The sequence below is a fragment of the Dysidea avara genome, chromosome 15 (assembly GCF_963678975.1).
Source record: "Dysidea avara chromosome 15, odDysAvar1.4, whole genome shotgun sequence".
NCBI classification, from domain to species: Eukaryota; Metazoa; Porifera; class Demospongiae; order Dictyoceratida; family Dysideidae; genus Dysidea; species Dysidea avara.
This window is the reverse complement of record NC_089286.1, coordinates 6,740,171-6,752,670: the sequence shown is the minus strand read 5'-3', so window position 1 is coordinate 6,752,670 and position 12,500 is coordinate 6,740,171. Positions and strand designations below refer to the sequence as shown.

The 12,500-nt window shown below is 38.3% G+C and overlaps 1 protein-coding gene and 2 long non-coding RNA genes across 3 annotated transcripts in view; 2 read left to right on the top strand and 1 right to left on the bottom strand.

Annotated features, from left to right (window-relative positions):
• LOC136245061 (uncharacterized) overlaps positions 1–1,360 on the top strand; it is a 4,657-nt gene extending 3,297 nt beyond the window's left edge. The window contains exon 3 of the long non-coding RNA XR_010695722.1: positions 542–1,360. This is a non-coding gene — a long non-coding RNA (uncharacterized lncRNA). The remainder of the gene's footprint in view (positions 1–541) is intronic.
• Positions 1–12,500, top strand: part of LOC136245058 (uncharacterized) — a 29,312-nt gene that overhangs the window by 8,818 nt on the left and 7,994 nt on the right. The window lies entirely within an intron of this gene.
• On the bottom strand, positions 3,653–7,130 carry LOC136245060 (uncharacterized). Its single transcript, XR_010695721.1, has 3 exons — positions 5,813–7,130; positions 4,471–4,542; positions 3,653–3,956 (listed from the first exon to the last, which is right to left on the bottom strand). It is a non-coding gene; the product is annotated as an uncharacterized lncRNA (long non-coding RNA).

Genomic DNA, 12,500 nt, shown 5'->3' with positions numbered 1-12,500 from the left:
ATATAATCAATAAGCATCACCCCAATGAAATAGGGTGTGGGCGCGAGACTTTCCCACTACATCAATTAAGATACTCTAATAGAGCAATCAAGGCTAAAACTAGTCACAACTTTTGCCTTGCAGTTGGTTTGTTTATTTCACAGTTTAAACATTGTGTTTACTGTGATTATTAACTAAAACTCTGAGTTTCTAAAGTATCCAAATTTTCTGTAAACATGTCTTCAGATGCCTTATTATTTTATTCCTACATTCTTTTCAGAAACCTCTTTGGTTTTGAAGATCTGTCATTGCCTTTTACTACTGAATATGAATCTTAATGTTGCATGCCTATTGGCTGCACCCTTTTACCAGCTTGGCTGATTTGCCATGGTAAAAGTGTACCTTAGCATAGAAAATGCCTCTGTTACTAGCAGCTCAGAGTAGCAAATTCCAAATCAAATAGACAAGATGTGCTGATTTATCGCACAAAATGCATGGAACTTCTGTGGCTGTTGATAAACAAAATGTTTATGTCACTGATACTAATTTTTTACTGTTACAGTATGTTGTCATACCAGTGGAAAGAACTGCATAGGCCAGAACAACATTATTTTGTATTACTGGTGGTTAATGACAATGGACTGCCATTGGTGGACTAGACTCTATTGCATTCAATAAGACTAGCAAAGTTTTGAGATTCAGTCAAACAGGGGATTTCTCACTACCCTAACTTTTGCTTATACCCAGGTTCAAGCCAGGAGCAGTTGTACACTGTGACCATATGATAGTAGCTGGTAGACAAACAAGTGACGGTATTGCTGAAGATATCGAGATCCTGAATGTTAGACAAGTTCCTTTAGCATGGCAGAGGGCAGGTATCTGTTTACCTTCTCCTATGCTGCAACGCAGCTAGCCATTTGTGAAGAACACTTGTTCGTTGTTGGTTACAGTGATAATACAGCAACATACAGAAATGTTTACTGTATTCCCATTATGGCTTTTTCTTTAGACCAGTCATTCCATATAAGCCAGCTATATAGATTCCCTGTGGACTGATGAGCCTAAAACTCCTTTCACAAGAGTAGGATTAACATCTACACATCTACCCATGATTGCTGGTGGCAGCTTCAAGAGTGGACCAACATCAGATGTCTACATATTAAACACTCACAGCAATGTGCATACATGAAAGTAAGTAGCTTCCCTCACTAATCCAAGATCCATTGTAGCCATAGCCACAATCAACAACACCACCATCATGGTTATTGGAGGATACAGTAAGGGTGGGAGTGCTGAAGCTGCTGTTGAATCATCACTGACCACAGTAGAATTGGGAGAAATGAAACTTGCTGATTAACTGTTGATTAACTGTTGAACGCAGTCACACTTACTTTTCTTTTGCTATACATGCATATTATTGTACTGTCTATAGCACTACATTAGTTATGAGATAATTATTATCTACATACCAATAATTATTATCTGCATGCCAATTTTTAAATTTTGTTTTTTTTGTATATAACTGAGGCAGACCTAGGATTTCAGTAGGGAGGGCTAAACTCTTTTGCCATGCAATGAGTTTTTATTAGTGGCTTAATCATGTACATAGGGAGATATAATCACGAATGGTCACCTTTTTGTTATACAATTTTTCATATATGTGACTGGGCCTGCGATAATAGGGCATGTGGGCACATGATTTTTGTCTACTTTTTCAAACTTCCATTGTACATAACGTTTCGTACAAGTATGGTATGGCAATGAAAGTTTTAGCTCTTAGTAAGCATTTAAGTGGCATTATGATGCAACTTACAGAATGCAAATATTCTGTTCCAATACTGAGATATGACCTGTAGAGTGACAGGTTGTAGTTTGTGCCCACATGCCCTATTTTCGCAGGCCCAGTCACATATTCAAACCTTAAAATTAATCCATGGATGGTGAGTGTACTTCAGCAAGGTATATATTTGATGGCTACTAATTACATATCATCCTGATTCATAAGTATGTGTGTATTCTTACCGGTGACTTTAACACTTTAATGAGGACGTGTATTTACCATTTACTAAAGATGGACACTGATGACTGATGACTGAAGAACACTGATGACTGCTTGAAGGAACTGAAGTGGCCTACGCTGGCATCGCGACGACAATACCAGAATGTCATTTTATTATTTATTTTATTATTTATTTTATTAATGCTTTACAGCACAAGTGCTGAAGGTCTGTAGGTCACCTGGTCCTACAGCCTGCTCAAAGACTTTAGCTACTTAAGGTATGTTTGAAAAGTTGGAGAAAGGAGAAAAAAAAATCCATGACTGGACCTAGGTAGCCTCAAACCTGCAGCCATCTGATTTACGCTCGAACACTTACAGGAGTCTACCAGGTGATCAGGATGTTTTCTCCTTGTTATTTTCATGTAACTATATCCATAGGAATTCTAGAGAGTAACTCATTATCTCAAAGTACCCCAAGTAGAACCAAATGGACACTAGTTTATTTATTAATGCTTTACAGCACAAGTGCTGAAGGTCTGTAGGACACCTGGTCCTACAGCCATTAAGGTGCACTCCATTATGCATAAACAAACTCCAATCAATTCCTGTCACCGCTTTAATCTTAACACTAACTCTACACAATCTCATCCACTGACTTTGCAGACTCGATCTTCTTCCATCAATGCATTTAGATATCAAGACTCACGGTAGTGAGTCGCGCGGCCAGTAAAGCAGAAACGCGCGCCGCAGACAATAAATGACGCGACCACTACGTGAGGATTTTACAAGAACGAACGTTCTCAAATTTGGCCTTCCTGTAATCCACCCGTCACTTACGCTATCCCTCTGAAACTCTGGAGTTGAACTCATCGTGTCACTAGTAACTACCACACAAGCAGTGAAGCAAATCCATGCCGATTGTTTCGTGATCGAGATTGCCGACATGAAAGGGGACGTTTCATTTTTTTTTTTTATTTTTTTTATCGCATGCGGTTAGACGCAACCGCAGGTGTATGCCTTGCGTTCCTTTGTGCATTCCGAACATTGATCGCCCTGTTATCGCTTCAGTATTCACTCAATCACCTCAAGATTCACATCATCGATTTCACCATACATGATTACCCTACAGTCGTGATTTCAGCACCAAACGAAGTTTCAGTCGTCCTCAGTCGACCTAGAGGCCAAATACAAATCCCAGATTGTTGTTTTCCGCAATACTCGCTTGGCATGTAGGGCAATGTGTCTTTAAACTGTTCTGAAAGTTTCGTTCAGATTGAAACATTTGTTTTCGAGAATGGCTAGTTTGAAATTTGAATTTAGTCGCCCCCACGTCATTTGCTCTCTAAGAATTTTACTCGGAATTTAAAGAATGACGCAGAGCACAACTGCGGTCTCTGGGTATTGATGAACTGGCGCTCTATGTAGTTAATCAGTACATATAGCCACCAAGAAGTGTGCTGCCATAGATTATAGTCCATAGATATAGCTAATCTATGGTGCTGCATACCATCCTTCGTTTTGAAATTAGTCGCCCCCACATAATTTGTCCTCTAAGGGCGCGGCTTAAAGAATGACACAAGAGTACAACTGCGGTTACCAGTTGTTGACACAAGCTGTGAGTAATTAGCACATGTAGCTAGCTTAAAAGGAAGTGTGCAAAATCGCCTAATACAATTGTCACCATGCATTATTGCATTTTATAGCACCCCCACACAAAATTACACATGTAATTACAACATACAGAGGAGACACATGAATACCAAACACTTTTCACAACAATAATGTAAGAATTGTACAATAATGACTGTAATATAACTGCTATGCAAATGTTTTCCAGTGGCCCGCCATGGTAGCAAGTCTCACATGACGGCATGTATATTCATCCAAACACAATGGGAGTAACGAGTGAGTATGATGACAACAAGTTGGTATGACTCCATTTGTAGAATCCAGATGAGTGGGTGTGGCTCCAGTATGTCTAAACGGTTAACAAACATTCCTGTTATAAATACGTGCTAGAGTTGCAATATAATAGTATAGTATTTAAATGCAATAATACATAGTCTCCATTGCATCACTATCAAACGACACTAAGTGGAGGATATTGTTGCATCTCTAGTATGTACACTCTATCAGTACAACCTATCTTAATGGCCACTAGTATAGAAAGACAACCACTCTTGAAAAGCCAATTCCAATTGAGAATTTATACACTGTTACCTGCTGAATGAGTGAAGGTGGCAATAAACAAGTTCCACCGTAATTTATACACGTGATCTGATCCTGTATATTCTGTCAGTGGATGAGATCCACTTGGCCAGGACAAAATGTGACTCAAGTGCCCTGGATGATCCATACTCAACCAACTTATGACCCAGTGGCACAATGGAACTGACTATTTATAGAGAATACAATTACATTTATTTCTAAGATGTGTGGATGTGTGGACACATTACAACACATTACATGTACATACAAGACACGCTACGTACTGTTTTAGCATTTCAAGTCACCACATTATACACGTACCAGTCAACAATGCTTCATAGTGCCCATCAGTAAACCTGAAGAAAAGTTACGAAAAATAAAAATTCACATAAGTACAATGAAACCTCATTAATATGGCAGGCTGTGGGACCAAAAAATTTGGCCTGAATAACAAGGTGGCCTTATTAATGAGGTCATAAGTAATGCTTAGCTATATTTGGGACCTACTAGAGGTGGCCAATATAATGAGGTGGTCTTATTAAAGAGGTGGCCACTAAGTGAGGTTTCACTGTACATATAGTTCACAATATTGTGAACAATATTAATGGTTAACAATATACACTGAAACCTGCAGGTCACTTCTTGTGGAAGATTGCTCTCTACACAAAATGACACATTCAGAGATTGTATTTAGATGGATGATACAGTAACGCATTGTGACTTCAATACTCGTGATGTGTCACTGCTAGGCAGCAACCATATACACGGCACTGCCACATCGCACTTGCTCGCACACACAATTTTGCTAACGATTTTACAAATTGATAATTAAGGGGTGTGGCAACTAGCTGTTTCCCTTCTGTACAAGTGGCCACCAAGACAGGTCCACTGTGGATGAAAGCCAGGCATTAGATATTTGGTATTTCATGTGTTGAAGACATTCCAGGGCTTCTGGTAGTCTCAAATCTCACCACAGTTTAACTCAGGCAGTGTTGTGGTCACCACTAAACTACTGGAATGCTGTGTTATGTTCATCTTATGCTTGGCTACTATATTGTAGAACTGAAATGGATACTCTGAAAAATATATCCTATGGATAATGACTTCATCACTTTCTTCATCAGGAGCTTATAAGGACCAACAGTGAAACTTTTTACACTTGGGGCTGACAGTCAACTGCCTATGTCTGAAGCAGTGCTTTTGGTGCTCTAACAGATTGGCTGCCCCCTTGCTGCCAGCACTCACTGTCTCATACGCTGTCATACACTAAATCCATCTCTATAGCCAGTTAGAACAGCATGCTTCTTACCTTTTTTTAAGGCTGCATAATACCTCTTTAAAAGGCAAGGTTAGAAAATTTTGTCCCTACGGCCTGAATAATGACCAGTTTTCACTGTACTATTAGTGATTAGTGATCATGGGGGATTATTTATTAAGATACTAAGATATACAAACGCTACAACCTCTAAATATAGCAGTAAATTTTTTACCCTGGTCCAATGTCTCATAATAATCGTGACTTCGTGAGAGACTCTACTGTGACAAATACATGTTTATCATGATATGTGCTAATCGCCTTTTTACAATTAAGTTTTACAACACAAATACATGTATAGTTAAACTCACCAATTGCGACTAAATCCCTTCAACACGAAAAGACAAATAATGAGACAACCTTGGAGACAACAGCCACACAAGCCTATTCTGGTGCGTTTATTTAGTAGTAATATAAATTTTAAAGGCGTTTATTTACAACAGGACATAATTACGCGCCCCTCTATTGTCTCTGTACATACTTGCCTTTTCTTTACTATTCTCATTTCATTTCACAAGATCTCTTGGCAGGGGCGTAGCTTCTTCACTTGAATTAGTCAATGCTTGAAGTAGATCGAGATACTCTAATAAAACAGTCACATTTCTACAAGTGCCATATTTTTATATTGTAAAGTCTGTAAGTAGCTAGTAATTTAAACTATACAATCCGATGCTAAGCAGAAGTTGTAACTATGCTAAATATTGATTGCTGTGTTCAGCGGTGGAGCAAGTAGTTGATATGAGGGGGGCTGGGCTGACCCAGACTTATTTCTATAGTTTAGTAAGGTGAGACCAAAAAAAAAAAAAAAAAAAAAAAAAAAAAAAGGTCGCAACCAACTGACAAGAGCTTCCACCTCACCAGCTACCATTTCTAGCTGATAAACTACATAAAAATCCTTACATAGCTCGCTACACACTGAATACTTTATTAGAGTGACTGCTCTATTAGAGTATCTCGATCTTTATCACGGTTTTCAGCCCCACTCCAAGAAAGATAATTTCGGTGTGATATCATTCTGAGGGGGGGCTAAGCCCCCCCCCCCCTTTCCGCCGCCTATGGCTGTGTTACAGCTGTTTTGTGACTGCTCTAATAGAGTATCTTGATCGTTTCAATGCAGTACAAGATGAAAGGCAAAGTGTTGTTAAGGGTTTACTAGTTAAAATGGGTGTTAGTTGACTGCAGTTGCATGCCACTAACAGGGCCGTCCAGAGAAATTAGAGGGCCCAGGGAAAAGAGTTAAAGAGGGGCCCAGGGGCAAGGAAGGGTCTAGATCCTGACTGCTCTATTAGAGTATATCGATCTTTCTTTAAACAGGTATTCAAGTGGCCCCTTTCAGGCTGTGGTAGGGGGAAAAATACCCCAGTTACCCCCAATGTGGGCGGCCCTGGCCACTAAAATTACAGTTATATTTTAATATTCTGTCACTGTAATCTGGGGTTTCTGTCAAAACCATGGAAACTACTGACTCACCTACTGTTATCAACAGTGCATTGCTTATTCTAACAAAAAGTATTGAAATCCCATCCAAAAACAGCTTATAGCTGTAAAAAAAGTGCGCGTCCAAGTAAAGCAGAGTTAACTGCGACAAAAAGTAATGATATCATAATGCGGCCATGTGCGAGGTGTGCAAGTTGTAATATTAGCTAATCAGATAATACAATGTTATTGTTAAAGTGTTAATGAGAACTATGTGATGCTGCTAGTTTTGAAGTGTGTGAGCATCTTCATAAATGCCACATAAATTTAATTCTCAATAAAGCAATGTGTATAGATTCTCTGATAGTAATAAATAGTTTGAGTTTGGCCGCCTTTCCTGTATACAGCAATGCTACGAACAAAGGAAAGGTGGCCAAACTCAAACTATTTATTACTATCAGAGAATCTATACACATTGCTTTATTGAGAATTAAATTTATGTAGCATTTATGAAGATGCTCACACACTTCAAAACTAGCAGCATCACATAGTTCTCATTAACACTTTAACAATAACATTGTATTATCTGATTAGCTAATATTACAACTTGCACACCTCGCACATGGCCGCATTATGATATCATTACTTTTTGTCGCAGTTAACTCTGCTTTACTTGGACGCGCACTTTTTTTACAGCTATAAGCTGTTTTTGGATGGGATTCCTTTTACGTGAACACACCATTTGTTTGGAACTCAATCCCATATGAAATTTTGTCCTTACCATCACGCTTATTTAGATCACGGCTCCGATGTTACTTGTTTAACTGATGTCTCTCACTTAGTATTACTTTTTGTATAGTTGTTTTTGTTTGCTCGTTTGTTGTTTTTGTTTGCTTGTAGATAGTCAATTTTTTTAATGTTTTTGTACTGTGTATGTGTTTTGGGGACCACCTTGTACAGGCTATACCTTATAAGCCTTTTGTGTACCCTTTCTTTTAGATAAAATTGATAATTATACAACCAAGTAGTAAGATAATACGAAATGCGGTTAAAATTACGTCATAAATAAATAAATAATGTTCTCGAAAACTACGAGGTCTAAAGACATGAACTAACCGGGGATAGATTCGCCTGTAAATGAAGGCACAAACGTATAATCGTCGCTCCTGTTCGTGCTGATGACTTGACCATACGTGTAATTCTATATAACGCCCAGTACCACACCCTTGCTTAATTATTTACAGATTGCGCGAAGGAGAAGATTAGCGATTCCCGTGCAGGAGAGCCAGAGGCCACTATACGTGTAAAGAAGAAGATTACAAGTAAGGTTTTATGTTTATAACATCTCAAGTCTCCATGCCAGCTGCCAGTGGATCCAGCATTCACCTAATGCACTTGTCAATTTCATGCCCCACCCCCCGGGCGTCCCCTCACCCCAGGTGGGGATTTGACATTGCTTCTTGTCCCCACCCCAGGGGCAATTGACAGTTGTCCAATTCACTGACCGATTTTCGGTAGTTGCATTTCTAAACAATAAAATCGCACTTGCTATATATTATATTTATTATTATATTTATTACTGTGCAGCAATCAAAAGATTATAACGCACAGGCAGCGGCGGAGGAAGTAGTTGATATGAGGGGGGGCTCCGCTGAGCTGACCCAGACTTATTTCTATAGTTTGGTAAGGTGAGACCAAAAAAAAAAAAAAAAAAAAAAAAAAGGTCACAATTATTATTATTTATTACAGGTAATTTATAAGGCTAAACAGCCTGTTACACCTGATCAACAGGTAAAAAAAAGTACAAGTAGACTAATTACATACATTTATACATAGTGTTAGATGAATATTGGTCAATCAATTTCTTAAAATCATCAACTGATGCTGCACATGCTACTTCTTGGGGTAAATTATTCCATGGTTCAACAACTCTTCTTGTAAAAAAATATTTCCTGGCATCTGTTCTTGAAAAATATTTAAATAGCTTAAATGTATGACCTCTGGTATGGGTAATGGGTGAAAAAGTAAAAAAATCAGAATGGTCTATATCATACTTATCATGTAGCATATTGTAGACAGCAATCATGTCACCTCTATAACGTCTATAATGTAATGATGGCAAGTTAAGTACTTTCAATCGTTCCTCGTAGTCAAGATTTCTTATAGATTTGATCATTCTAGTTGCTTTCCGTTGGATTTTTTCTAATTTTTGGATGTCTGTTTTATAGTAAGGTCCCCAAACCAAGTTACCATATTCTAAAATAGGACGTACTATTGATTTGTATAAACATGTAAATGAATCTACAGAAATATCCGAAAAGGTCTGTTTAATAAGGCCAAGAAGTCTATTAGCCTTATTAACCACTGCCGAACACTGACTATGAAACTTGAGATTGCAATCAATCAACACCCCCAAATCCTTTTCCTCATTTACCTTAACAATGTCCATCCCATCCATCTTATAATAATATCTTGGATTAAACTGACCTATATGTAGTATTTTACATTTAGAAATGTTGAAAGGCAACTGCCACATTACTGACCATTCAATGCAAGCATTAATATCATCTTGCAGGGAGGATATTGGGTTAGCACGACTAATGCTGGAATATATTTTTGTGTCATCTGCAAATAAAAGAACTTTATTCCTTAATAATGATGGCAGATCATTGATGAAAATTGCAAAGAAGAGAGGACCCAAGACTGATCCTTGAGGTATTCCACTAATTACATCACTCCAACCAGACATTGAACCATTCACAGAAACTCTTTGTCTGCGTCCTTTCAAAAAGTCTTGTATCCAATTAAACAGATCACCTCTAAAACCATATGCATAAATCTTTTTGAGCAACCTTTCATGAGGAACAGAGTCAAAAGCCTTCTTAAAGTCAAGGTACAAAACATCTACTGAGTTACCACTGTCCAAAGTCTCTGTCCAATCATCAAGTGCACACAGTAACTGTGTCATACAAGACTTGCGAGGGAGGAATCCGTGTTGACATGGTGACATCAAATTGTTGTTAAACAAATGCTCTAACATTCCCTCACGAATAATAGATTCGAAAACTTTGGAAACAACAGATGTTAAACTTACAGGACGGTAATTACAGGGTGAAGATTTGTTTCCTTTCTTGAAAATTGGGATAATAGTTGCTACTTTCCAGTCTGGGGGTAGTCTACCCTCGCTTAATGACTTCTTAAAAATTATAGACAGAGGTATGCTTATTTCAGCAGCAGCTTCCTTCAACACTCTGGGGGGGAGCTCATCAGGTCCAGTAGCTTTGCTAGAATTTAAATCACACAACTTTTCTTTTACAATGCCTACATCAATTGATATGCCATCGAGACTAGTTACAAAGTCACGGTCTTGAAACTCAGGGATGTTATCCATGGATTCTCTGGTAAATGTGCTGGTAAAAAACTTGTTCAACATTTCCGCTTTACCTTCATCAGTTGCTGCTTCAGTATCATTAAGTGACTCATCAACCAGGGTAGGAATGGAGGGTTTAACTCTGACCTTAGAATTTACATATCGCCAAAAAGCTTTAGGGTTGGTCTTCACTTCCTTAGCAATTCTCATCTCGAACTTAGATCTCAAGTCACGTGTAAGGCGTCTAAGCGAATTTCTTACTTCAGTAAACCTAAGATGATCCAAATGATTGCCAGTTCTATGGAACCTTTTCCATAATGTATCCTTCTTATGTTTAAGATCAATTACTTTATGATTAGTATATGGTAATTTTCTACATTGGGGTTTATGGTACCTTGGGATAGAGCATTCAATAGCAGACTTAAAACGTTGCATAAAAAAATTCCAAGACTGACATACATTTAGATCCTGTAATTCCGTCAACCAGGCAGTTTCGTTAAGGAAGCTTTTAAGCTTCATATAATCCCCTTTGTTAAAATTGTAAGATAGTACATCACTGGACTGGTTGATAGTTATTGGAGAACATGAAAGAGAAATATTCAAACACAAATGATCACTCAACCCCAGCCCAGAAGAATATTTGATGGATTTCACTATGTTCTCTTCATTGGTAAGTACTAGGTCTAGTACATGGGGGGATGAACCTGGTCTGAAACGTGTTGGCTCATTAACATGCTGAAATAAAACACATTCTTGTACTGTATCATAGAATTCCTGCTCATACGAATTGCCAGAAAAATTATCATCACTCCAATCAATGCCAGGCAAATTAAAGTCACCAGCTATCAATAAATATGGTGGTCTTGACTCTAAAACCTCCTTAAATACACAACACAATTTGGATATGCTAACATTGGGATCAGTAGATGGTGAACGATAAATAGTACCAATTAGTAAATAGCTGTAGTTTAATAACTCTATTTTAACCCACAACTGCTCTTGAAATTCAGTAGTAAATGATACCTCCTTAGAATTGAGTGAATCAGTAATATAAATGATTATTCCTCTAGTGCTATTTTGTAAAGGTGCATCAGGATCAAAATTAGTATAGGAAGTGTAGTTGGGAATTTGAAGTCTAGGAGATAGGATTGGGGCCTTTAATGCTTTAGGTATGACTTCAACTAACAGTATGATATCAGGTTTATCTAAATCAATAGTTGAATTTAGCTCATCAAATTTATTTAATAATTGATCACAATTAGTATAGAGTACTTTTAGGTTTCTTGACGCATTGAAGGAACTATCATGAAGTCATTTTTGAGTGCCACCCACCAAACGTGGTGGACGTGGCACTATCCTTCCAAACTTAATGTACAAGTCTTTTTCTCCTGATGCTTTCCTGGCTCTCAACTCTTCACGCAGTTGTTTGCTTTGCTCACGTTCTTTTAGTGTTAAGTCAGGTGAAACATACACATTACTCCACTTAGAGCTAGCACGAAGCTTGGTAGCATTTCTAAGTATTTCTCTTTTAGCAGCTAGGTCCCCAATTTCTACTCTCAATAGGCGGGGCTTGTTCACCAACTGACAAGAGCTTTCCACCTCACCAGCTACCATTTCTAGCTGATAAACTACATAAAAATCCTTACATAGCTCGCTACACACTGACTACTTTATTAGAGTGACTGCTCTATTAGAGTATCTCGATCTTTATCACGGTTTTCAGCCCCACTCCAAGAAAGATAATTTAGGTGTGATATCATTCTGAGGGGGGGCTAGCCCCCCTCAGCAGACCTAGGGGGGGCTTTAGCTCCCTAGCCCCCCCCCTTTCCGCCGCCTATGCGCACAGGTGTGATCATAAAAGTTACTTAAGTTATTACAAAACTCATTAGGGGTAGAGGAATTAATTACATCAGCAGGGAGTTGGTTCCATAATTTGATGGTTGTTGGGAAAAAGGAAAATTTGTATGCATCAATTAGAGTCATTGGTTGGTGATAGTAGCCTATAATCATAGATTATATATTCCTTATATAATCTATGCTATAATTTTACTAGCTACAGGGCAGGTTTATTACTAGTTGCATGCATGAAATATGCACTTAGTCATCCTTGAGGTGCTGTCAAATCCCCTATTATGGGGGTGGGGGACATAGTGGGGATTTGACTGTCGATTTTGCCCCAGTAGTGGGGAATTTGACACGACGATTTGTCAAAT